Raw genomic sequence first — 27,505 nt, 5'->3', positions numbered from 1 at the left:
TGTGTAATACAAAAATGGAAGCACTACAACTCCCAGCAGCCACCTGTTACCATGCAGGGCGGCGCAGGGTCCTGCGGTCGGCGCGCGCCGCTCCGGCGTCGGCTCCGGCGTCCTTGAGCTCTGGGGTCGGGGCTCTCCCGGCGACATGGGGCGGCCGGTGTGCGGCGGCGTGGGCGTGTCCACCTTTATTATGCAGCAGTGGGGGAGTTCTCTCCTCCCACTCTCCACCCCCGGGCGGAGTCTTGTAGTTATAAGGCTGGCAGTGACCTGAGCTCACTGCCAGTTATTGGTTCTGTCAGCCGCTAGTCAGTTCTGTCTGCAGCCTGTCTCAGTCAGTCCTAGTTTGCTAGTCAGCGTCCTTTCCAGTTTGCCTGTAGCACAGTCTTTTCCTGTTTGGTCATTCCATCTGCCTTTCTGTCGGCACTCTGTCCCCCATCAGTTAGTTTCATCTTTGCAGTCGCCAGGTCCCTAGGCAGGATAGGGACCGCCGTCCAGTTGTCCGCCTGGGGTTAGCCAGGGTCGAGGCAAGTAGGCAGGGACAGTGGGGTGCGGGAAGTTCAGGGCCCCCCACCTGGCGCTCGGGGGGTCAGAGTGCCGTAACATAATAACTGGCCCTTAAAACTGTTTTCCATGGAGGCGATCAGCTCCCTCGCGAACCAGCTGCAAGCCCTGGTGCCGGTGATCCAGGATTCATCCACTCACATGGCAGTCCAGGAGCAGCAGGGGTTGTCACAGGGGCCGGACGCCTCAACCAGTCCAGAACCCAAGTGCCCTCTTCCCGAGGTGTTTGTTGGGGAGAGGAACAAATTTTTTGTTTTCCAACAAGCTTGTCACTTGTTTTTTCGAATGCGCCCCCGTTCTTCCGGGTTGGAGGCCCAGAGGGTCGGGCTTATAATGTCCCTGCTGCGGGGCTCTGCCCAGACCTGGGCTTTTTCCATTCCCGAGGGTTCCCCCTGCCTGCAGTCGGTGGACTCCTTTTTTCAGGGGGTATCGGGGGTATCTTCGATGAACCGGGCCGAGTGGGGTTGGCGGTTTCTCGGCTGTTGGCGTTGCATCAGGGGTCGCTTTGTGTGGAGGATTATTGCTCCAACTTCAGACGCTATGCGGGTGATACGGCATGGAACGATAGCACTCTGAAAGATGTTTTTCTGCAAGGCCTCTCGGACGCGGTTAAAGACCTGTTGATTTCCCATCCCGTTCCCGGGTCCTTAAGGGAGGCTATGGAGCTAGCGGTGAAGGCAGATAGGAGGCTCAGGTCTAGGAAGCAAGATAGACAGGCCCGTAGAGTTAGGGAGGTCGTTTTTCCTGTTCCTTCTTCTTCCTTACCAGTCTCTGTTCCCGAGCCTATGGAGGTGAACCCGCTGGACCCCAAGGAGCGACACCGGATTCGTTTGTTGCATCATCTCTGCCTCTACTGCAAGAAAGCTGGACATCGGGTGATAACCTGCCCCCTGAGGCTTCAGCGCTCACAGTCGGAACCGGCGGAAAACTCCGAGTCCTAGGCGATTGTAGGGAGGATCCCCTAGGACTTCAGGTACTTCCTAAACTTCTGGTACCTTGTCAGGTTAGTTTCCGGAATTTTTCCCACTCAGGGCAGGCGTTTATTGATTCCGGAGCAGCCGCTAACCTGATGAGCATGTGTTTCGTTAGACCCCTGTTGGCTGAATTGGTGGTGCTGAAGACGCCAATTCATTTTACTAGTATTGATGGACCCCAGTGTTACAGTTCACGGTGGGGATTCTCCACTCGGAAGAACTATCATTCCTGGTGATGGAGAAAATGTCGGTAGACATGGTGCTAGGGATGCCGTGGTTGGCATTGCACAACCCCCAATTCAATTGGACCACCCGGGAGCTGACTCATTGGGGACCAGCCTGCCATAGCCACCTTGCTCCCCTTCCTCTCTGTTCAGTAGATACAGCGCTCATTCCGGAATACCTGTCTGACTTCCGGGATGTGTTTTCTAAAAGACTGTCAGAGACCCTGCCTCACCACAGAGAGTGGGATTGTGGGATAGACCTTATTCCAAATAAGCCCATCCCTAAGGGAGCCATTTTTAACTTATCAAGGCAGGAGCACAAAGCTCTCAAGGTCTATATTACGGAGTCCCTGGCCAAACATCATATAAGGCCATCCCGTTCCCCTGCTGGGGCGGGTCTCTTCTTTGTCGAGAAGAAGGATGGGACATTGAGGCCTTGTGTAGATTATTGGGCCTTGAATCAGATCATAGTTAAGAACCAGTGCTCTCTGCCTCTGATTCCTGACCTCCTGAATCAGGTGGTGGGAGCCCACTGGTTTTCGAAACTAGATTTAAGAGGGGCTTATAATTTGATCCGTATCCGCGAGGGGGATGAGTGGAAGACAGCTTTCAATACCCCCTTGGGACACTTTGAATGCCTGGTGATGCCTTTTGGCCTGTGTAATGCCCCTGGGGTCTTTCAGGGGTTTATGAATGCAGTCCTTCACGACGTCTTGGGGGTGTTTTTAGTCATCTACCTCGACGACATCCTGGTATATTCTCCTGACTGGGACTCTCATGTGCAGCACCTTAGGTTGGTACTAACCCGGTTACGTAAGTATCAGTTGTTTGTCAAATTGGAGAAATGTCTGTTTGGCACTCAACAAGTGTCCTTTCTGGGGTACGTAATTTCTCTGACTTCCGTGCAAATGGAGTCGGATAAAGTGGCAGCTATCTCCCAGTGGGTCCGACCAGGCAATCTGAAAGCACTCCAACGGTTCTTAGGTTTTGCAAATTTCTATCCCAAGTTCATCAGAAACTATTCAGTTATTGCTAGAGATGAGCGAACGTGTCCGTAACGGACACATCCGCACCCGGACACCGGCTTTAGCGAACACTGGAGTGTTCGCGCGTAAGTGTCCGGGTGCCGCCGGGGGGCGGGGAGATGCGCGGCGGCGCGGGCGGCAGTAGCGGGGAACAGGGGGGAGCCCTCTCTCTCTCCCTCTCCCCCCCGCTCCCCGCCGCACCCCCCCCGCGCTGCCACGGCGGCCCCCGAACTTTTTCGCCCGAACACCGAGGTGTTCGCAAAGTTCGGTGTTCGGGCGAAAAAGGGGCGGGGCCGAACGTGTTCGCTCATCTCTAGTTATTGCTCAACCGTTGACCGATCTTACCAAGAAGGGGGCTGACTTGGTAAGATGGTCACCTGAGGCCCTGGGGGCGTTCGATCGTCTCAAAAGGGCGTTCTCGGCCGCCCCGGTGCTCGTCCAGCCTGACCCACAACGCCTCTTTTTCGTGGAGGTTGATGCATCTGAGGTGGGGGCTGGCTCTGTGTTGTCTCAGGTGGTTAGCGAGAGGGCAGGCTACAGTCCATGTGCATTCTTCTCACGAAAGTTCAGTTCGGCAGAGCATAATTACGATGTAGGTAATCGAGAGCTATTGGCAATCAAGTGGTCCTTAGAAGAGTGGCGTCACCATCTTGAGGGCGCTCGACATCCCGTCACGGTGTACACTGATCATAAGAACTTGGTATATCTGGCCAACGCTAAACGACTCACGGCACGTCAGGCCAAGTGGGCTTTGTTCTTTTCTAGATTTAACCTCGTAGTGACGTATCTCCCGGGGGCTAAGAATGTCAAGGCTGATGCTCTCTCGCGGAGTTTTGGGGTGCCAGAATGTGAGTCGCTGCCTCCCGAAAATATCCTTGAACCTGGGGTTGTGGTTGCGGCTGTGAACTCTGGTCTCATTCCCCGCCTTCAGAGTGCTCAGCAGGACGCTGCACCAGGGATGCCAGAGGGCAGATGGTTTGTGCCAGAATCTTTATGCCTCACGGTTATTGAAGAGTCCCACTCGTCAGTTTTCGCGGGTCATCCGGGAGTGCAAGGGACTCTGGATCTTTGCTCCAGGCTCTACTAGTGGCCTGGTATGTCTTGTCAGATACGTGACTTCGTAAGGGGGTGCTCTATTTGCGCTCACGGCAAGAATCGCTGGCGGCGGTGTCCGGAGGGTCCTCTAAGACCGTTGCCTGTGCCGTTGCGCCCCTGGTCGCACCTTTCGGTAGATTTTGTTACTGACTTGCCAGAGTCACAAGGGTTCACCACCGTTCTGGTGGTGGTGGACCGTTTCTCTAAGATGGCTCATTTTGTGGCGTTAGAGAAACTCCCTTCGGCGATTGAATTTGCCCAGGTCTTCGTTAAAGAAATTGTTCGCCTCCATGGAGTTCCTGAGAACATTGTGTCCGATCGCGAGGTTCAGTTCGTGGCACAGTTTTGGCGGGCCTTCTGCAGAAATCTTGGGACTTCGCTTTCATTCTCTTCAGCATTCCACCCGCAGACTAATGGTCAAACTGAGCGGAAGAACCAGGATTTGGTGCAATACTTAAGGCTGTTTGCAAGTGAGAAGGCTCATCGTGGGTTGAATTGCTGCCGTTGGCTGAGTTTACGCTGAACAACCGTACCAGTTCTTCCACGGAGGTTTCTCCGTTTTTGTGCGTTTATGGCCAGCATCCCCGTTTCCTGACTTCTCTTCCTACCCCGTCTGCCTGTCCTGCAGCTGATGTCGCCACTGATGTGCTGCAGGGGGTATGGAAGGAAGTGCAAAAGAATCTAGAGGTAGTGGGGTCTCGTATGCAGCTGCACAGTGGGAGAAGCCTCTCAGTTTCTGAACCTTACAGGGTGGGTCAGAAGGTGTATCTGTCCTCCAGGAACCTAAGATTGAAGGTCCCGTTCTTAAAGCTGGCGCCGCGTTTTGTAGGGCCTTTTACCATTACGCGTGTAATTAACCCGCTCGAGTACGAACTTGAGTTGCTAGCTACGTGAAAAGTGCATAGGGTTTTCCACAAGTCCTTGTTGAAACCCTTTGTCCCTTCGGTGAGGCTAGTGGGTAGTCACCCTTAGAACGCTATAGCTGTAATGGCCTGCACAGCCCCAGATGGAAAAAAAAAGTGTGCACTATTGCTCCCAGCCAGCCACAACAGTAATGCACACGGTCAGATGTAGCCCTAAGAAGGACCGTTGGGGTTCTTGAAGACAGGATCCTACACTAAAACTTTCCTTATATCAGCAGCAGCACTTTCCCTAATCTCTGCCAGCATGAGTCTGAGGCGAGCCGCAGACGAGACCGCTTTAAGTGCTTGGCAGTCACTTGATCTCGCCAGGCACTCACTGCAGAGGGGTGGGATAGGGCTGGCACGTCACAGGAGGAAGTGGTAATGCCTTCCCTGTATGTCTATTTGCTAGAAAATGTCGCTAAACATGCGGGGAAGGAAATGGAATTGACTCGAGTACCACGTGGTGCTCGTCTCGAGTAATGAGCAGCTCGAGTACCCTAATGCTCGAACGAGCATCAACCTCGGACGAGTGTGCTCGCTCATCTCTATTGCCTATATTTAAAGCCATAATGGTTTTCCAGAAAAAAAATGAGGGCCAAACAAGGTACACAAGTTCTGTCTAGGAGTGAAACTTAGCATACTGTGTTAAGCTGTTTTTTTTTTTTTTTTTTTTGTTGAATTTCAAATAATGTAGTTTGCCTGGGACAATATACTTCCCCTCAAAAATGTGGACTACACCCGATGTGTCTTGCAGCAAGCATTTTACCTGTGACATCTGAAAGACTTCCCTGTGTTTATAAAAAATGTTCTGTTGTGTTGAATGTAAAGATTTTAATGAATAAATTACAAAATGATGAGATTGGCTTTTTTATATATATATTAAAATATGTATAAAAATTTGGCTATAATAAAGGGCCAACATGGCTCACGTACTGTTTGGAACAAATGTTCCCTCTCTTCTGGGATAGCACGAAACACAGCTGCTGGTTCCGGATGATGTACCAGCCGGAATGATGGTAGTGCAGGGCCCTTTATGCACCCCAACAGGCATAATTCAATGTGACATTGAAAGAGTCACGGGTGATTGCGTGGACGGGGACTGTGCGGAGGTGGAAGCTGGGTGGAGCGACCTCTGTTCCATCGTTGGGAAATGATGTGCTACCCACCGATGGAGGTTGGCCAGGCGCTCCCGAAGTCCATCTAGGCAACTCTGCAGCACATCTATCTGCAAAGGACACAGATGGATCTCCTGAAAAGGGGAACATCACGCCACGCTGTGGGTTTAAACAAAGAATAATGTAAGGGAGAATGAGTCCTACCAACACAACAAATACACATTTGTCTCAGTAGTTAATATAATTAGAGTTTGGCTAAGCAGGAAACATCAGAAAAGGTGTGTGTCCCTTGCTCTACCACTGTTGGTGGAAACAACATTTCTTAAGTCAACTCTGTGCAGCGTTGTAATTGTCAAATATTCAATGACACATTTAGCTGCCTCTCCTACTGTTATACCAGATGGTTATTTGTTCAGGCCCCAGTGTGTAACCTGTGTGTTGCATTTACCTGTCACAGGGTGGGACGGATCCAAGTTTGGCCTATCCCCCTCTACCAAAGGCTGTGGGGACCTCAGAGAAGCCAACCCGACAGGGAAACCCTCTGCTGAACTTTTATCACTCGCATCGGGCTCTTCTGCTGACAAGAAGAGCAAGGCATTGTTTGATAATCTTTGCAAAATCAAGCAATTATTAACCATGGTAGTATGCTTTTATTAAAGTGCGCGGTCTTTAACACTTACTGGATGGCTCCTTCATAGTGGCTTGTGGCGGAGGTGGGGCCTGGCGGGCCAGCCGAGGGTTGGAGGGGCTGGCCTGGGCAGATTCCACCCTGTGACTTTGTGACTCTTCTGTTGGGTCATTAAAGTGAAAAAAACATTAGCCACAATTCACACAAGAGCAGCATGGTTGTAATTACATGTTGAAGGAAGGCCTTGAAATATGCCCTGAACTACGGACATAGACTTTGTGGCATGGCCTTTTTTCAAACGTCTCCAACATTGGCAAAGGGTGTAATAAAGCCATATGATTTTTACAGCTGAAAAAAATTGACATTTATGAAGGAACCTTAAATACATTTTAAAAATGCTACCATGGGCAGGGACATGGGACAGTTGTCTGATCTCTGGCTATAATATTTTGCTTCATTCACACTCCATGGCTTCCCACACTTCAGACTCCATGGCACAGAGTTGAATCTGCAAGTCTGCGACAGTATGTTCCTATAGCTAAAGATTACTTTTTACTGTGTTGCACTATGGCTGAAAGCGCATAATCCACAGTCTAAATATTCACATGGTTTGGCAAACTAAAGCTCCACCTTTTGGCCACCCTACATCAATATGTGCGAACACTTTTCAATCACACCCAAACACACACTCGTGTTACCTCTTTCCCGATGATAAGGTTTGCAGCGGATGGTGTGCTGGCGCTGGGGGTCCTTTGAGGTCACTCCACCTCTTTTGCAATTGTATCCGGCTCCGCACAGTTCCATACTTGCGCGCCATCGCCCGTGTGATCTTCCTCAAAATCCTTTTATTATGCCTGTTGGGGTGCAAGTATGGCCCATGTTTGCCATCATAATCTAGCTGATCCATCATCTGGACCAATAGACATCTTTTGCGCTGTCCCATGGGTGAGATATGGCCAGACATTTTAGTTTCGGATTAATGATTTAAAATGGCGCTGCCCAGGCACTATCCAGCATAACAGGTATGCAGGGGACTTACGTTAGTGCGCAGGGTTGGGAACACACATACGAGACGTACAGTTGACTCCTCCTATCGCATTTTTCTTGTAGTCAATATTCGCCGGTTAGCTCAAATGGTGTTCATTTGTACTGCAGGGTCGTCCGTACAAGTGAAAAATTAACGTTAAACTTGGATCACAGGAAAGAAATCCAAATAGATTACAATGCGAAGGTTACAAACAAAACGTGCCTCAACAGTTGTTTCATGGGCGGACAACTGGATAGGCAGCAGGTGACAAACACCGGTGGACCACAACACCCTTGCTAATGTTTTTGGTTGTAAAAAGCAATAAGGACTATTGAGGCCATGTCCAAAGTATACAACACCTATTCCTACAATATTCATCAAGCTTTTGATGTGTCTGGCCATTATCTAATGATCGCCGCATAGTCTTTTTGCCGTGGCTAAAGTTTTGTAGTAATGAAATGTCATGCAATGTTGGAAATCATACATTTGAATGCTTGCTTGTTTACCCATAACATGCTGACAGTACATGTGTGTTAACCATGGTGGCCTCACATTTTGGTCAGACTAAAATAACAATAGACGGGAACTTCGCCTAAAAAAGGCAGTGTCGATTACAGCCCTGAGCTCACCAAATATTGTTATATAGTCAGGGATGGGAGGGGGGGAGAGAGAGGCTTTCATGATGAGACTATTGTCCGCTTAGTCCTTCATCTTTACTTACACAATTGCGTATTGTATGAAAAGCCAATACCAGTACCCAACCCTTCCTTCAACCACTATATTAAGTTGGGATGAATACCTGCCTTTGAGCATTGCTAAACATGTGCTTAGTGATACCAGTGCAATAGACAAAAAGGAGCCTTGCTAGAGGCAGGTGTATTTTGCCTATGTGGGTCATGTGGACTTATGTTTCCCAAAACAACTCAATTCCATAAAGGTGCTAACTAGAGATGAGCAAGTATACTCACTAAGGCTAACTACTTGAGCGAGTAGCGCCTTAGTCGAGTATCTGCCCGCTCATCTCTAAAGATTCGGCTGCCGGTGGGGGGCGGGGAGCAGCTAGGGAGAGCGGGGAGGAACAAAGATTCCTCTCTCCCCCCTGCTCACCGCCGCAACTCACCTGTCACCCGCGCCGGCAGCCGAATCTTTAGTGACGAGCGGGCAGATACTCGACTAAGGCACTACTGGCTCGAGTAGTTAGCCTTAGCGAGTATACTCGCTCATCTCTAGTGCTAACATATGCTGCTGAATGAGGTAGCTTTATCAAAAGGGCCATTAACCAGACAGTGCATGGGAGAGTATACAGCCATGTGGCTGAAACATTAAATGATTATGCTTTCTGAAGGACTTAAAGCAGACTGACACTAAAATAACTATTGGCATGATCAATTTTTAAGGCCCACAAAAGCCCATTAGGGTGGGACGTCTAGCCTGTGGCTGCACACACTGTGGAAGGATAAACCATGCACTAAAATGGGTCCGCAAACAATGTGAGTTGTTTTTAAGTATCTTTACAGGAGTGGTTTATACACACTGGTAGTGGGTTTTAAAGCATACAAACTGTAAAAATTTACAACGCGTGTGTACAGAGTGCTGTTTTTCTACAACATCACCTACTGGTGGCCCCTACTGCGATATTCACTTATACTTACAGGAGAAACTCCCTAATGGGCCACAGAAAATGCAATAGGTGGGAAAATTTATAAGCACGCCGCCATAATGAGCCATGCTCTCACCCCTGTATTGACTTACGAAACGCATCACGGATGGAGCACCACAATGTCATTACTTTTGTTACTAAAAACAGAGAATACAACACAAAACAAAGTAATCAAATAAATGTCAATGCAACACAAACATAAGAAAGGGAAAAAAACATACCTCCAAGAACATGTACAATATCAGGACACAAAAAGTCAAACCAAAGGGGACAATGTATAAGGAAATGGCATTCAAGTGTTTAAGCACAGTAGGTCAAACGACATAAAGATATCTTAAAGGTACATACTATGCAAACATACTTCACGTCCACAGGGTGACAAAAACAGACTCACTACAGATATTTATGAGCAATTTTGGGGGGGGGGGGGTGCAAGCAATAATTGTCAGATAACATGGTTTTGCAAAGCCACTAACATAGTGTGACCAGCGTGTAAAAATAACCTTTAAATTATACTTACTATTTTGTTGCCAAGTATTGGCGCTGAAAGATCACTATTTCCGTCTATACACTGCTTGGGCTACCTCCTCCCACAACTGGGTCTTCTGGCCTCGATTCTTATATGCACAGGAATGCGTATCCCACAACGCGGAGTGGGTCTCTATAGCGCGGATCATCTCCCTTATATCCATCTTGAATAACGTTTTTGTATAAATGTCTGCCACGCTACAAGGAAACTTTTTATAGTGGACACACTTAGAGGCAGAAAAGATACAGTGATAATTAATCAAAAACGGTTGTAAACAATTCTAACGTAAGAGCTTTGGGCAAATGGAAGCGCCCAAATTTACATATGCTTTAACAAAGAGGAGCATAGTAAGCAGGTGTGGAAACACGTGAATCTAGGTCCAACACAATTACAGATGATTGCAACATTCAGGTGCCTACGTAGAAAATTCCATCAAGCTAAATAAGTATGCAAAATGTGTAATATTAAAGGCTTTAATGTAAAAATAGCCGAACTAGATTTTATGGGAGAGTAGCTCACCTAAATTAACAAATACAATTTGGTAATGAAACAAACCATTGCAAAAACGCATGCGTCTATGAGCCTTCGCCAGGAAGGGTGCAGGCAGTGCAAAGATTCTTTAACCCCTTAATGACGGAGCTTTTTTGCTTTTTTCCATTTTTGTTTTTTCCTACTCCCTTTTAAAAAATCGTAGCTCCTTTATTTATCCATCGACGTTGCTGTATGAGGGCTTGTTTTTTGCGGGATGAGTTGTATTTTTCAATGGCACTATTTATTGTACCATATAATTTACTGAAAAACTTTTAAAAAATTCTTAGCAGAGAAAAATGGGAAAAAAACCGACATTCCACCATCTTTCGGTGCGTCCTGTTTCTACGGCGCACAAACTGCAACAAAAACGACCTAATATTTTTATTCTATGGGTCCGTATGATTACTATGATACCAAACTTATATAGTTTTTTTTTTGCTGTAGTACTTGTATTTTTTTTTTAAGATATTTAATTTTTTTCAATTATTTTCTGTGGTCATTTTGTGTGCGCAATAACTTTTTTATTTTTCTGTCGACGTAGTTGTGCAAGGGCTCAATTTTTTGCGGGATATCATGTAGTTTCCGATAGTATCAATTTGGAATACATACAACTTTTTGATCGCTTTTTATTGCATTTTTTCTGGAAGACAGGGTAACTAAAAAAGTGTATTTCTGGCGTTCTTTATTTTTTTTTTCGGACGACGTTCACCGAGCAGGAAAAATAATGCACTACTTTGATAGATCAGACTTTTACGGACGCGGCGATACCAAATACATATTTTTATTTTATGATTTAGATTTTTTAATAATTGATATGGCAAAAAGGGGGTGATTTAAACTTTTATAACTTTTTTTTTTTTTACAATTTAAAAAACGTTATTGATCTTTTTTCTTACTTTACTTTGAAGTCCCCCTGGGGGACTTTAACATGCGATGCCTTGATCGCTCCTGCAGTATGACGTAATGCTATAGCATTACGTCATACTGCTTTTTTACAGGCAGTCTTTCAAGCCACCCTGTGTGGATGGCTTGGTAGGCAGTCTGCTAAGGCAGCCCTGGGGCCATTCATTAGGCCCCCGGCTGCCATGATACCTGCACGGCTCCCCCGATCTCACCGCGGGGGGGGGCCGTGCGGGACCCCCAAACAGCGTTCGGGGCATTTAAAGGGTTAATAGCCGCGATTGGCCGAACGGCAGAGCACAGCTATTGCCCGCGGATGTCAGCTGTAATAAACAGCTGACGCCCGCGCTGTATGGAGGGAGGTAGCGCCGCTACCTCCCTCCATATACGTCCTGCAACAGCAGGACATAGTTTTATGATAGCGCCGTCACTGAGGGGTTAAATGCCTCCATTTACATGACCCCTTTGCCCAGGAGTTACACAGTAGCTCCAATAATGGGAACACAGTGTCAGCATTTGCAATTGATTTCACCTTCACATAGAAGCCTATGCACTCGTTCACATGATCGAAGGAGAGTGCGGCGTGTTCTAAAGAACACAATAGCAGTCAATGACAAGTCCTGCGTTTTTGAGAAAATTCTTTGCGAATCGCAGAATGCAGATAGTCACGTTTTAAAATACAGTGTCTTATAATTTGCGTTGCTGAATTCTTTGCACATGTAAAAATCGGACATGTGACCGCTGCCATTGAAAAGCATTGGTTCTAATAAATGCAAATCTTTTGCTAGGATTAGTCGGATCTAGCTGCTTGGAGAACATCACCAAACCTGAGATTAAAGCTGCAGGAAAATCATTTGCATATTCCCTATGCATTCTGGGAAGAGCAAAGAATCAGTGTAAGCAGGAAAATTGCTGGGATTAGCTGGGTCTAGCTGCTCTGAGGACATCGCCAAACCAGAGATTGGAGCTGCAGGAAGATCATTTGCATATTCCCTGTGCATTCTGGGAAGAGTAAAGAATCACTGTTGTGGGAAATGGCTGAGAGGTTCACCATTTTGTCTGTATTTTTGTCAGCTGTGAAGATTCTAAAATGCTATATTGTGTCTCTAATCTAAACCTCTGGGGGAAGGGAACATCAACCCCCCCCCCCCCCACCTCCACAAGAATTGAAGGAGCAGTATATTGTGTCTAAAACCAGTTTTGACTTGCAAAAGGCATCTCCAGGGATCGAGTTACAATTGCATGGAAAAGGAATGTCTCTGTGTAAAGGGACAGGAAATGGTTCGCTGGAGAGAAACACAGGAATATTTACTTCAGACAACAAGTCAAGAATGAATAGAGCATGCTCAAGGGAAGCTCCTCCTGGGTAAATGATCTCACAGCTGCCTCACAAATACCTCCCTATGGGAATGACCTATCAGCACACAAAATTATGTAACTGTATCCTAAATGACCAAACTTCCTGATTTGAAACCTTATTTAAACTTTTACCCACCTAAATAAAGAGGAGAAGCTTTTTGGGACACATGATGTAAGACGTGTGGTATTTTCAAAAGGTTATTCCTATCTAATATGGCACCCACAGTATATCGAATAGCGAAAATTGCGCTAACAAATTTGGAGGCATTGCTGAGATAATGAAGATACAGAGATATGAAGATATTTCATCGTTATCCGGACACAAGGGGACTTTGAAGCAGGTAATAAGTGTTATTCTTATACCTATACTATCTCTCCCTCTCTGCTATGATCCGACCCAGTCCAGGTGAGTTGAAATATGATAAGTCTGTATCAAAAGAACAATGAAGTAGGTATACTGTGTGGTTTTTTTAATGTTGTCTGTGAAGTAATGTCCTGAGTGTAAAAAAGGTGTGAGCTATGGGGTTTTTTATTATCTCTGTAATAGTGAATGGTGTGAACAGACTGTGCAGGTTAGGTTTTAGGAATAAGGAAAAAAGAATGTGTAGGATAACTTTTTAAAAGAACGTAAAAAGGAAAGTTGATGTAAGCAATTTTGGCTGAAGGTTATAGTAGTGAGTAAAGTTGCTGGTTTAAGACAGTGTAGTGTGTCCATGAGGTGAGCAACATATGGCTGATGAGGTATCCCTTTGTTAGGTGGAGGAATACATGGAACGCTTTCATTTGCCATGCTGGCAGACATCAACTCAAAGGATTTGGCTTGAATGGGTTCCAGACAGCAGGAGGCCTGTTTGATGGATGATTGTGCCGGCAGAGATTTCTATCCAACTGTAGTGGGCTAAACAAATTTTTTGAGGACTAGCGCCGAAAGTAAAAATTTGTGCTACGAGTTGTGGGAGAAGAGAATCTCAATAAAAGATTTTTCCAATTACGACATAAAAAGCAGGGGCGAAACTGTAAGTGCTTATTAGTGAGATAAGCCTAAGTGTCGTGAGGTGTGGGAAAAATTTAATATGAGTTATGAGTAACTCGCAAGCAAATTCAACAAGATGATAAACAGATAGTTTAGGGTGCACCAGGTGTGTTTAAATAAGATACCAATTGGTAAATAATGAGTAGTAACTCACCTGGTGTTAGACGGGGTATACCTTGTAAGACTTATTAGAATAATGTCTACGGATCTTCGTTGTTATTAGCAAAACATTACTATAAATGGCTCGTTATATGTCAGTCACCGTATTGAGAAAACCATAGCGGAGACTTGTGTCTATTTGACACAGTCTGATTAAAGTTCATTGAAAACTTGAAACGCTACGTGCGTTTTAAGCTACGTCATTGCACGTCGGTATTTCAGAAGGCTCGACCCCGCCCCCGGTGATTACAGAGGATTCTCCATGGCGCTGCCTGCAATTAACTTCATGGACATGTAAGTTCCCTATATATGTTTGTGTTGTATCAGTGTTGTATATTATGAGCGTGAGAAAGGCTGCTGCTGCAGCTGAAACGTGTTGCTCAATGTATGCAATAAAAAGATTTTCGTAATAAGTAAGCTCGATCCGTGTTAACACCAGTCTGTATCCTGACGAGCGCGGAAAAACTTTTTTATTTGCCTCAATGAGATGATGTTTGTAAAAACAACTAAACACACAAAAAGGGTAAAGAAAAAAACAAGTCAATAAGTTAAAGAAAGGTAGAAGGTTTAACAATGAACAGTGATAATAGTTGCTATCTGGAGTGGTGAATATAAGTATGTGGGTGGAAATGGTACATAAGAGTTTTTCATATATATATATATATATATATATATATATATATATATATATATTGTTCGCTGTGAGCAGTCCTATGTACAGTAAATACAATCCCAGTTTCTACTTCACATGATATACTTATCAGTCTGTATATGAGTGAATGAAAACCCCAGTGTGTTTGAAATTGTGTGTATAAATGGAGGGGCCCGTATGAGAGTTATATTGTGTTATATGGTGTGTATACTGTCCAGTAGCTAGAAACAAAATGAGAAAGAATGACCAAATACTGAGCCAGACCATAAGGGGTGGAGCTAGGTGATGTAAGGAGATGGGAGGGAAGAACAATATGAAGAGGTATTGCTCCAACCTCAACACAAACCAGCCTAAGAGAGAAGTGTGTCTCCATTTTAGTGGATGTTGAGATATATATATATATATATATATATATATATATATATATATATATATATATACATATATATATATATATATATATACATATATATATATATATACATATATATATATATATATATATATATATATATATATATATATACATATATATATATATATGTATATATATATATATATATATATATATATATAGTGGTAATGTATAGAGGGAAGGTCACTCTTAGACTCCATGTTAAGTCTCTCACTTGAACAAATGTAGGTTACCAAAGGAGGGGCATCTAATTTTATTCCTGAGACTAGTTGTGCGAGAAAATAGTCCAGGATTGCCATAGTATATATATATATATATATATATATATATATATATATATATATATATATATATATATAGGTTCTTGGAGTATGTGAAGAATTCAAAAATATTGAGTTGTAGTTATTTGGAATATTATTGAATTAAGATACTAAAATGAGATAATTGTGTACTTGAGACGCCTGATAAGTACTTTAGTCAAATTAATAACAAAAGTTCTATTCTAGAGTATAGATGAGCGAGCACCAAAATGCTCGAGAGTTCGAGCTGCATAGCCACACCACCCTCATGTCTATTTCTCAGTACATCTGCGATGAGGAGGAACCGGAGGCACACACTGCAGAGGGTTGGCAGGGCCAGGCAGCGACCCTCTTTAAAAGGGGCGGGGCGATAGTCCACAATGCTGTACAGAAGCAATGAGAAATCCAATCCTGTGCCACCTCCATCAGGAGCTGCAAACGTGGGCATAGCAATGGGGAATCCATGTGCCCACACAGTATTCATTCTGTCAAGGTGTTGCATAGCTCAATCGACACCGCAAGGGGAAAGCCATCTGGACTCTGCCCCCTACCCAAGTCAATCAGTGTCTTTGTGCCAGACAGGTCAAACACTGCGTAATGGGAACTAAGTGGGCACCAACAGCATAGGTGAGTCCTAGGCAACCCAAGACATGAAGAATTAATAAATCTGAGCGGCCAAACATGGCAGACTTGCACCACACCCACGACATAGGCCTCGGCCCACAGCTTCAATAATCGTAGGCAGGAAGCGGACTTTCACTGCACCCAGGACATAGGCCTCTGCACAACCCCTCAGCAATCGTGGGCCTGGAACAGACTCCAATGCTAGCGTAGCTGTGAAGGTCTCATTAGCGCTGTATTGCTCCTGTAGTTTGTCCCAATGCAGTGCCCCGGACAGCAGAGCTAAATTCAGATTAAATTCAGGTGGCCTTTGGCCCACACTGCATGCCCCAGTCAGACTGGGTTTTTTTATAAATACACACAGGCAGGTACAACTCCCCTATGGGAAGTCCGTGTAGACCCACAGCATGGGTAGGTCCCAGGAAGCCACCGGCGGTACATAAATAAATCCCATTGCAGTGTCCTGGACAGCAGAGCTAACGTCAGATAAAATACAGATGGGCTTCGGCCCACACTGCATGCCACAGTCAGACAGGCAGGTACAACTCCCCTATATGTAGTCCCTGTGGACCTACAGCATGGGTGGCTCCCTGGAACCCACCAGTGGTACATAAATAAATCCCATTGCAGTACCCTGCACAGTTGAGGTAACGTTAGATTAAATACAGGTGGGCTTCGGCCCACACTGCATGCCCCAGTCAGACTGGGTTTTTTTATAAGTAGACACAGGCCGGTACAACTCCCCTATGTGAATTGCGTGTGCACCCACAGCATGGGTGGGTCCCAGGAAGCCACCGGCGGTACATAAATAAATCCCATTGCAGTGCCCTGCACAGCTGAGGTAACGTTAGATTAAATACAGGTGGGCTTCGGCCCACACTGCATGCCCCAGTCTGACTGGGGTTTTTTATAAGTAGACACAGGCCGGTACAACTCCCCTATGTGAATTGCGTGTGCACCGACAGCATGGGTGGGTCCCAGGAAGCCACCGGCGGTACATAAATAAATCCCATTGCAGTGCCCTGCACGGCTGAGGTAACATTAGATTAAATACAGGTGGGCTTCGGCCCACACTGCATGCCCCAGTCAGACTGGTTTTTTTTATAAGTAGACACAGGCCGGTACAACTCCCCTATGTGAATTGCGTGTGCACCCACAGCATGGGTGGGTTCCAGGAAGCCACCGGCGGTACATAAAAAAATCCCATTGCAGTGCCCTGCACAGCTGAGGTAACGTTAGATTGAATACAGGTGGGCTTCGGCCCACACTGCATGCCCCAGTCAGACTGGGGTTTTTATAAGTAGACACAGGCAGGTATAACTCCCCTATGTGAAGTCCCTGTGGACCCACAGCATGGGTGGCTCCCTGGAATGATTTTCCTATTTTTTTTGGTAATTTTAGTGCAATGCAATGCAATGCAGGGTATATTGAGCCAATGTGAGTTTCGCTGTATGGGGGTCTGTTACAGTGCGTGCAATTTACAGCAGATACACCGCAGTGTAAAAAAATTTTGAATTCTTATTGGCGTGCAGTTGGAGTGAGACAGCGCTTATGTTACGCAAACTGTCGCCGGGAAAAAAATTATTCAGAAGCCTGCAAGCACGCCGAGCTGTGCAATATGCAATACTGGTAGTCCTGAGCTCACACCAGCCACGCAGTGAAATGCAGAAAGTCAAAGCTAGCCGTAATGATTTTCCTTTTTTGGGGGTAATTTTTGTGCAATGCAATGCAGGGTATATTGCGCCAATGTGAGTTTCGCTGTATGGGGGTCTGTCACCGTGTGTGTAATTTACAGCAGACACACCGCAGTGTGTAAAATTTTTGAATTCTTATTGGCGTGCAGTTGGAGTGAGACAGCGCAAACTGCAGCCAGGAAAAAAATTATTTGGAAGATTGCAAGCATGCCTAGCTGTGCAATAATGAGGTACTACAACTACTAGCAGCCACGGAGTTAAATGCAGACAGTCACAGATAGCCCTAAACAGGTGCTTTTTAGGGGTACTTGTTGATAGGATACTACAGTAGCACTGTCCCTGCCTCACTAATACTGCCGCTATACTCTGTAGAATTGGCTGCAGACTGAGAGCACAATAGTCTGCAGAGCCCAGGATGAAAGAAAAAATTTGGTGCAAAGCTGCTCCTAGCAGCAACAACTGTAATTCACACGGTAAGATGTGGCCCTAAGAAGCACCATTGGGGTTCTTGTACACTAACCACTGTCCCTGCCTGACCAATACTGCCCCTATACTACGTAGTACAGACTGCAGCCTGAGAACGCTATAGCCTGCACGTCCGATGTAACAAAAAAAATTATTGTACAAAACTGCTCTCAGCACCCACAACAGTAGTGCACTAGGTGAGCTGCGGCCCTAGGAAGGAACGTTAGGGTTCTTGCAGAAGCTAACACTCTCCCTATAACAGCAGCAGCACTCTCCCTAATCTCTGCCAGCGTGTGTCTGTGGCGAGCAGCGGGTGGGGCTGCCTTATATACTCGGCGGTCACTTGATCTCGCCAGCCACTCACTGCAGGGGGGTGGGATAGGGCTGGAATGTCACAGGAGGAAGTTGTAATGCCTTCCCTGCATTTCTATTGGCCAGAAAATGTCGCAAATTTTTCAGGGAAGGAAATGGAATTGACTCGAACACCGCGTGGTGCTTGTCTCGAGTAACGATCATCTCGAACACCCTAATACTCGAACGAGCATCAAGCTCGGACGAGTATGCTCGCTCATCTCTATTCTAGAGTGTATCTCATTTTCAATTAATAACAATATTTTACGTGAAGATTCTTATATTTGAAAAATAAGTAAATTTTTTATGCCAGAAATTGAGTATATCCCAAATGGTATTAGGTTTACTAATCCCTTAATAATCCAGTAGTTAATAGAGATGAGCGAGCGCACTCGTCCGAGCTTGATACTCGTTCGAGTATTAGGGTGTTCGAGAAGCTCATTACTCGAGACGAGCACCACGCGGCACTCGAGTCAATTACATTTCCTTCCCGAGAAATTTGCGCCCTTTTCTGGCCAATAGAAACACAGGGAACACATTACAACTTCCTCCTGTGATGTTCCAGCCCTATTCCACCCCCCTGCAGTGAGTGGCTGGCGAGATCAAGTGACCCCCGAGTATTTAAATCAGCCCTGCCCGCGGCTCGCCACAGACACACGCTAAGAGATCAGGGAAAGTGCTGCTGCTGCTATAGGGACAGTGTTAGCGTCTTCAAGAACCACAATGGTCCTTCTTAGGGCCACAGTTCACCTAGTGCATTACTGTTGTGGCTGCTGTGAGCAGTTTTGCACTATTTTTTTTTTATGTATATCGGGCGTGCAGGCTATAGCGTTCTCAGGCTGCAGGCTGTACTTGAGTATAGGGGCAGTATTGGTCAGGCAGGGACAGTAGTAGTGTAGAATCATTTCTACAGGAACCCCAACGGTCCTTCTTAGGGCCACAGCTCACCTAGTGCACTACTGTTGTGGCTGCTGTGAGCACTTTTGCACTATTTTTTTTTTTTTATGTATATCGGGAGTGCAGGCTATAGCGTTCTCAGGCTGCAGGCTGTACTTGAGTATAGGAGCAGTTTTGGTCAGGCAGAGACTGTGGTAGTGTAGAATCCTGTCTACAAGAACCCCAACGGTCCTTCTTAGGGCTACCTGTGACCGTGTGCATTGAACTCCATGGTTGCTGGGAGTTGTAGTACCTCAGTATTGCACAGCAGAGCCTGCGTGCAGCCTTCATGTAAATATTTTTCGTCCGCAGTTAGTGTAACGTCAGCGCTGTCTGCCTCTAAGTCTATGCCAAGAAACCACAAATTTTTTACACCGCTCTGAGTTACACACGTGCTGTCTTAGAAGTGTACGGTGTGTCAGACGCCCATAGATTGAAAGTGCAATACACACTGCATAGCCTCAGCCTGCATTGCATGGGAAAAAAAAGGAAATTTTAAAAAGAAATCCTTTTTACGGCTGACGGTGACCCAGTGCATTTGCCTGCGTGGCCTGTGGGACTTCACGTCCATCCAAACTGCATAGTGCACAGCATGGCCTGCGTGCAGCCTTCATTTAAATATTTTTCTGTCCGCGCTTAGCGTTACGTCAGCGCTGTCTGCCTCCAAGTGTACGCCAAGAAACCACAAATTTTTTACACAAGTACACGGTGTGTCTGACACCCATAGATTGAAAGTGCAATACACACTGCATAGCCTCAGCCTGCATTGCATGGGAAAAAAAAGGACATTTTAAAAAGAAATCCTTTTTACGGCTGACGGTGACCCAGTACATTTGCCTGCGTGGCCTGTGGGACTTCACATCCATCCACACTGCATAGTGCACACCATGGCCTGAGTGCAGCCTTCATGTAAATATTTTTCTGTCCGCGCTTAGCGTTACGTCACGCTGTCTGCCTCCAAGTGTACGCCAAGAAACCAGAAATTTTTTACACAAGTGCACGGTGTGTCTGACACACATAGATTGAAAGTGCAATACACACTGCATCGCGCCAGCCTGCATTGCATCGAAAAAAAGGACATTTAAAAAAAAAAAACTTTTTACGGCTGACGGTGACCCAGTGCATTTGCCTGCGTGGCCTGTGGGACTTCACATCCATCCAAACTGCATAGTGCACAGCAAGGCCTGAGTGCAGCCTTCCTTATAATTTATCTCTGGCTTAATTTTGCGTTATATTACCGCTGCCAGCCACCTGCGCACCAACTGCGCGGCAATAATTCACAAACATTTTTACACCGCTCTGTCTCTGCTCGATTCTTAATCCCCCATGCTGAGGGGTAGGGGTAGAGGACGTGGACGCGGGCGAGGACGCGGAGTTCTAAGTGAGGGTGTGGGTATAGGCCAAGTTCCTGGTCCAGGCGAATCACAGCCGGCTGCTGCGGGAGTAGGAGAGAGGACAGTTTCTGGGGTCCCCAGCTTCATATCACAATTTTTGGGTCCACGTCGTAGACCTTTATTAAAAACCGAGCAGTGTGAGCAGGTCCTGTCGTGGATGGCAGAAAGTGCATCCAGCAATCTATCGACCACCCAGTCTTCTACGCCGTCCACTGCTGCAACTCTGAATCCTCTGGCTGCTGCTCCTCCTTCCTCCCAGCCTCCTCACTCCATGAAAATGACACATTCTGAGGAGCAGGCAGACTCCCAGGAACTGTTCTCGGGCCCCTGCCCAGATTTGGCAACAATGGTTCCTTTCCCACCTGAGGAGTTTGTCGTGACCGGTGCCCAACCTTTGGAAAGTTCCCGGTGTCCGGGGGATGAGGCTGGGGACTTTCCGGCAACTGTCTCAAGAGCTTTCAGTGGGTGAGGAGGACGATGACGATGAGACACAGTTGTCTATCAGTGAGGTAGTAGTAAGGGCAGTAAGTCTGAGGGAGGAGCGCACAGAGGATTCGGAGGAAGGGCCGCTGGACGATGAGGTGACTGACCCCACCTGGTGTGATAAGCCAACTGAGGACACGTCTACAGAGGGGGAGGCAATTGCAGCCGCAGGACAGGTTGGAAGAGGCAGTGGGGTGGCCAGGGGTAGAGGCAGGGCCAGAGCGAATAATCCACTAGCTGTTTCCCAAAGCACCCCCTCGCGCCAAGCCACCGTGCAGAGGCCAAGGTGCTCTAAGGTGTGGCATTTTTTCACTGAGACTGCGGACTTGTACCTGCCTGTGTCGACTTATAAAAAACCCCAGTCTGACTGGGGCATGCAGTGTGGGCCGAAGCCCACCTGTATTTAATCTGATGTTACCTCAGCTGTGCAGGGCAATGCAATGGGATTTATTTATGTACCGCCGGTGGCTTCCTGGGACCCACCCATGCTGTTGGTCTACACGGACTTCACATTAGGGAGTGGTACCTGCCTGTGTCGACTTATAAAAAACCCCAGTCTGACTGGGGCATGCAGTGTGGGCCGAAGCCCACCTGCATTTTATCTGATGTTACCTCAGCTGTGCAGGGCAATGCAATGGGATATATTTATGTACCGCCAGTGGCTTCCTGGAACCCACCCATGCTGTCGGTCCACACGGAGTTGTACCTGTCCGTGTCTACGTATAAAAGCTGGGGCATGCAGTGTGGCCTACTATCCGGGGCACTGCATTGGGACAAACTACAGGAGCAATACAGCGCTAATGAGACGTGCACAGCTACGCTAGCATTGGAGTCTGCTGTAGGCCCACGATTGCTGAGGGTTTGTGCAGAGGCCTATGTCCTGGGTGCAGTGAAAGTCCGCTTCCTGCCTACGATTGCTGAAGCTGTGGGTCGAGGCCTATGTCGTGGGTGTGGTGCAAGTCTGCCATGTTTGGCCGCTCTGATTTATTTTTTGTTCATGTCTTGGGTTGCCTAGGACCCACCTATGCTGTTGGTGCCCACTTAGTTCCCATCGCGGTGTTTGACCTGTCTGGCACAAAGACACTGACTGACTTGGGTAGGGGGCAAAGTGCAGATGGCTTTTCCCTTGCGGTGTCGATTGAGCTATGCGACACCTTGACAGAAGGAATACTGTGTGGGCACATGGATTCCCCATTGCTATGCCCACGTTTGCAGCTCCTGACGGAGGTGGCACAGGATTGGATTTCTCATTGCTTCTGTACAGCATTGTGGGCTATCGCCCCGCCACTTTTAAAGAGGGTCGCTGCCTGGCCCTGCCAACCCTCTGCAGTGTGTGCCTCCGGTTCCTCCCCATGGCAGACACACTTATAAATAGATATGAGGGTGGTGTGGCTATGAGGCCAGCGTGTGGCATGAGAGCAGCTGAATGCTGCGCAGGGACACTTTGGTGTGCGCAGTGGATGCTGGGTCGTGTGGGGGGGTTGGGCAGCATGTAACCCAGGAGAAGAGGCAGCGGTGTGTCCCGCAGGCAGTGCTAGTGCTTAGTTGGAGTAGTGTGGTGCTTAGCTAAGGTGTGCCTTGCTAATGAGGTTTTGTCCGAAGTAAAAATTGTTAGGGGGGGGCACTCTTGCTGCTATTGTGGTTTAATAGTGGGACCTGGGAACCTGAGATGCAGCCCAGCATGTTGGCCCTCGCCTGCCCTATTTCTGTGTTGTTTCCATCACTTTCTTGGGTTTTGCAAATTTTCACCAATGAAAACCGTGGCGGAGCATGGGTGATATACAAAAATGCTCGAATCGCCCATTGACTTCAATGAGCTTCATAACTGGAAACGAACTCTTGAGCATTGCGGAAAGTTTGACTCGAGCAACGAGCACCCGAGCATTTTGGTGCTCGCTCATCTCTAGTAGTTAACCATCATCTCTCTCTCTCTCTCTCTCTCTCTCTCTCTCTCTCTCTCTAGCTAGCACCCTCACATATCGCAATCAAGAGGGGTATAGTTCCAAATACCGTTTCATAGCCTTTACTGAATTCGGAAAGTTGAGAGGAAGGTACAGCAGGCGCAGACCATGACCTTAAATAGCAAGCACATGATTGTATGATTGTTGGAAGATTAATGAAAAGAGAAACTAGGGTTCCGAAAAATAATGTATAAACTGCCATGGTTAATGTAGATTTTGAGTTTTTCCTATAGATGGTTCCAAATATCGTGGAAATGGACAAGCAAAACAGGCTATGCAATGGTAAACAACAGAAAGAGGTAACTATACAAAAAACACTCTTTTCCTCCAGAGAGACTCCGTTACTCAGGAAATAGAGGTGATGGCACACGCTGAAATATGTAAGCTGGCTGCAGGTAAGACTGTTAATGTCTGCACCGACTTAAGGTACACATTTGGAATTGTACACGATTTCACATCTTTTGTGGCACAGTGGAAGTTTCATGGGGTCCTTGAGTAAGCCAATCTAGAATGCAGAAGCAGTGTTTTTGTTCTACAAGGTTTTAGCTCTTTCCACACAGGTGACTTATCATCAAAGTCTAGTCTTATGCCAAAGAGACAACTACTGAGGATGGAAGGAACCAGAGAGCAAGCACCGCAGCAGCCTGACTTTCCTTGAATGAGGTAATGGCTGGTAAGCTGGTTGCACCTGAAGCATGTGTAGATATTTCTCTGTTGCTTGAATTGCAGGAACAGGCCTCAAAAGGAAGAAAAAGGAGGAGTGGAAAAAGCGAACAGATTGCTACTGGGGTCTGGAGAAAGGTAAATGGCTGTGCCTCCCCTGCACGCTGTACTCCATGATGTCACACCTGATCCAAGAGCTAACCCATTCATCCAAGGAGGTAATGTGTGGTATAGTGTCTTCTGCTTGGCTTACCCCAGGGTTCAACACTGCTGCGATAGGGTTTGTACAGAGATGCATGATATGCGCTCATTACAATTCAGGCCAATTGGTCAAGGTATCTTCTCAGTACAAGCCAGACTATCTGTTTCAGTGACTGCAGAATGAAAGCATACAGCTACCAAAGGTAGGTGTTTGGAGTTTGTTGGTTTGCATAGACCTCTTTTCATGTAAGTTGGTGGCGTGGCGTGAGAAATTAAATTTAAAAAAATTACAACGCCAAGAATATGACAAAAAGAAATTGTTTCACGAAAGTAATTTTGAATATTTGATACCCCAGAATTCATAGTAAATAATACAGGAAAACATTTTACCAGTCATCTACTCGGTTAGAAACACGCCTAATTGTAAGACTAAGTTGACTCCCTATGAGGGTTTTCTTGGTAGGGCTGCTGTAATAGGCCTATGCTTATTCCAGGCCAAAAAGGAGGGCCTCACCTCCCACGTGAGTGCCTTACATCAGGAGTTATATCAACTGTCACTCATAAATGTGTATTCTCCTTGTTTTCAGATCAAGAGTCGCATAGTTTGCTTTCAGGTGGTTAAGTTGTCCTAAAAAGACACAAGGAAGAACTTGGAATCAAGATACAAAGAACCCTTTCAAGTGCTGTTAACCACTACAACCTCAGTGAAACTTGAAGAAAAGCTCATTTGGGTTCATGTCGGGCATTAAATAAAGATTATCAAGGAAGGAGACAAATGTGGCTCATATCCTTTGTTATATGTAGGACCCTTGCGGTCATTGGGCTGTCATTCCTCTTCTATCTCATAAGGGTAACAGAAGCCATGCATCCTGCGAAGAGGGTTATTACTGTTTCATATGTAATGTTTCAGAGATCGGAAAATGTCAACAGATACAATAATGTAGCAGTAAGTCTACCAATGATTTAGCCATATTGTGTAATCAGACAGAAATGTTAATATTTAACAAATATTATCACCTGAAATCACACCTTGGTAAGCCGATCACAATAGACATGTTATGTTATCTAAACTTTGAACAAGGGAAAAAGATAACTCTTTTAGGAGCCATCTGTGAGGGTATATGTATATATTGCCATATGATTTTTATGCTTTTATACCTGTATGCAAGTTTTATTCAATGCTAAAATGAGAAAAACTTAATCTGTCGCCTTACATCAGATATTCCAAAGGCCTTGCAAGGCCAAGACAAAATGTATCTTAAACACCGCAAGGAAGAACCGGATACGGAGGCCGTGTGCTTGACTGTTTTCCCTGAAGCGCCGTATCTAGATAACGACTGTTCAACTACGTATATGATTTTCACTGTCTCAGGCGGAAATCCGGACTTTACATATATGGTTATGCGGTGAATTTGAGCCAATGAGACCATTACCCATTCCTAGTGATGTGACCAAAGGGTATAAGACCCTTTGTAATCTGTAATAAAGTGCGCAGTTATGTGAGGAACTATACCAGACCTTCATGTGTGGTGTCTCTTCTTTACCGCCAGCAGCGGGGCATTGGGGTGGGCCTGATTGGTGCTGTACGCAGAAACTTTCCCTGACAAATGGCGCCCAAAGGTGGGGCGGTAAAACCGGAGCGGTGCAGCGCAGTCCACCCAGATCCACGCCACGGGGAAGCCGTCCTGCTGCAAACCGAGCCTGATCAACTCACAGAACTCCAGGTAAGACCAGCATATATTTATGTTGTGTTTTACACTGCGAGTCTTGCAGCAGGAGGGACTATCTGTGTTTTGTGACCGAACGGGTTGGGTTAAGAGTTCTACACGGTAACTCGTGGGCTTCGGGTTTGCCGTCACGGACCACTGACCGTGATAAGCGCACCAATCGCTCACCCAGGAACTAGTCTGTAGTCTATTTGTACTTGGAAGTCTGTAGTGTTTTAGCAATAGTGGAGGTTGTTTGTTGTATCTGCAGAATTTTTTTTCTCTCTCTTTTCATTTCGTCTCACAGAAGAAGGGACCCTCGGTTTTAGTTTAGTTAGTTGTTGATGGTTTAGTAGAGAGGGATGCACTCTGTGAGATAGGTCCCATAGAAGAAGGGACCCTCGGTTTTAGTTTAGTTAGTTGTTGATGGTTTAGCTGAGGAGAGGGATGCACTCTATGGGACTGGTTCCATAGAAGGAGATGCCTTCGTTTTTTTTGCCGTATATAAGGGGCTAACAATTTGGGTCAGAAGGATGCACTCTATGGAGCGTGTTATTATTATTATTGTTGTTGTTGTTCTAATATGCGTAAGACCTTATTAAAGAAGACGGAGCCCCTCAAGGGCCGCCGCCGTGCGGATGAATTGATGGCGAAGAGACAAGGGTCCCAATCTGTAAAATGTAAGAAAACTCTTATGAAAATGTGTAACAAGGACCCGCACGGTAGATTACAGTATGGTGACTGGGAGGAGGTCCTTAGGACCAAGAAGGGCGCCTTAAAAGACAAAGGTTTAATAGAAGGTGCTGAAGTGAGGAGGAGAAAGACAGTCAGAGAAAGTTAAGTATGTACATGTATTAAGAAAGTATCTGTAAGTGAAATGTTGGAAAGTACAGTAAGTGATCAAGAGGGTGTCGGGAAAGTGTCTATTGAAGGTTACATTGGCAGTTAGGTAGGGAGAGAAGTATGGGGAACAAGCAAAGTCGAGAGGAAAGTTACAAGACGTGATTTGGTGACAGAGAGAGAGGAAAAGGTGTATAATACTAGGTGGAGAGATATAGATGTATATGTGTGTGTATATATGTATATATGTACAAATGGTTAACTGAGCTCGCTTTTAGTGGGAGAAGGATTGTTTACTTGAAGCTGCAGTGTCTTAGTCTAGCTTCTCAAGGCAGAGAGTTAACAGTTATTTTGCAAAGGTGGGGGCTTTCAGACTTCACTTTTTGTTCAGGGTCACAGACCAAGAAGGAAAGGCAGGGGGGCTGAAAGATACCCACACATTCTTAAATATATCATCATTTAATATAGCATATAATAGCTTCAGTAGATAAGAAAGATAGAATGTCTCAGTCACTCAGCAAACACAAATTGTCAAAAATAGCACTCATTCACAATCTCATCTCAATAGAATCATGTACTTTATAACATTATAGCACTCCCCTCAATGTTTTTCAACTGATGTATGTATGTTTGTCACACTTTTTGTCTGTGCATCTGTATGTACTGGTACACCTTCAATGGGGGTGACAGGGCAGACTTGAGAGTATGGATCGATGAGGGTTAATGCCCAGTGTTCAGAATGTGATGAATGTGAAAATGTGTGATGCGGATATTGACTGGGGATAAAAGTGCCCTCTCCCCCCCCCCCTCCCCCCCCAAGCATAAGACTTTACTTGGTTGTGATGTGGACGTGCAGACTGTGGAGTTTGAATGAAGATGTGAAAATAGACGCAAGCGGCCAGTATCGAGGGGGTGGAGCTAGATGATGTAAAAGTGCGTAATGGATCATCCTTCTTTTGTCCACAAAGGAGGGGGTGAGAATCTTGAGCTACCAGTAAAAGTTTTTGGTTTTTTTCCCCACACATTTGATAAGACATTGCAGGCAGGATCAGATTAATAATGAATTTGCTTAAAGGATATCAAATTTCAAATATTAATA

The sequence above is a fragment of the Eleutherodactylus coqui genome, chromosome 1 (genome assembly GCF_035609145.1).
Source record: "Eleutherodactylus coqui strain aEleCoq1 chromosome 1, aEleCoq1.hap1, whole genome shotgun sequence".
Lineage (NCBI taxonomy): Eukaryota > Metazoa > Chordata > Amphibia > Anura > Eleutherodactylidae > Eleutherodactylus > Eleutherodactylus coqui.
Note: the sequence above shows the minus strand (reverse complement) of the source record.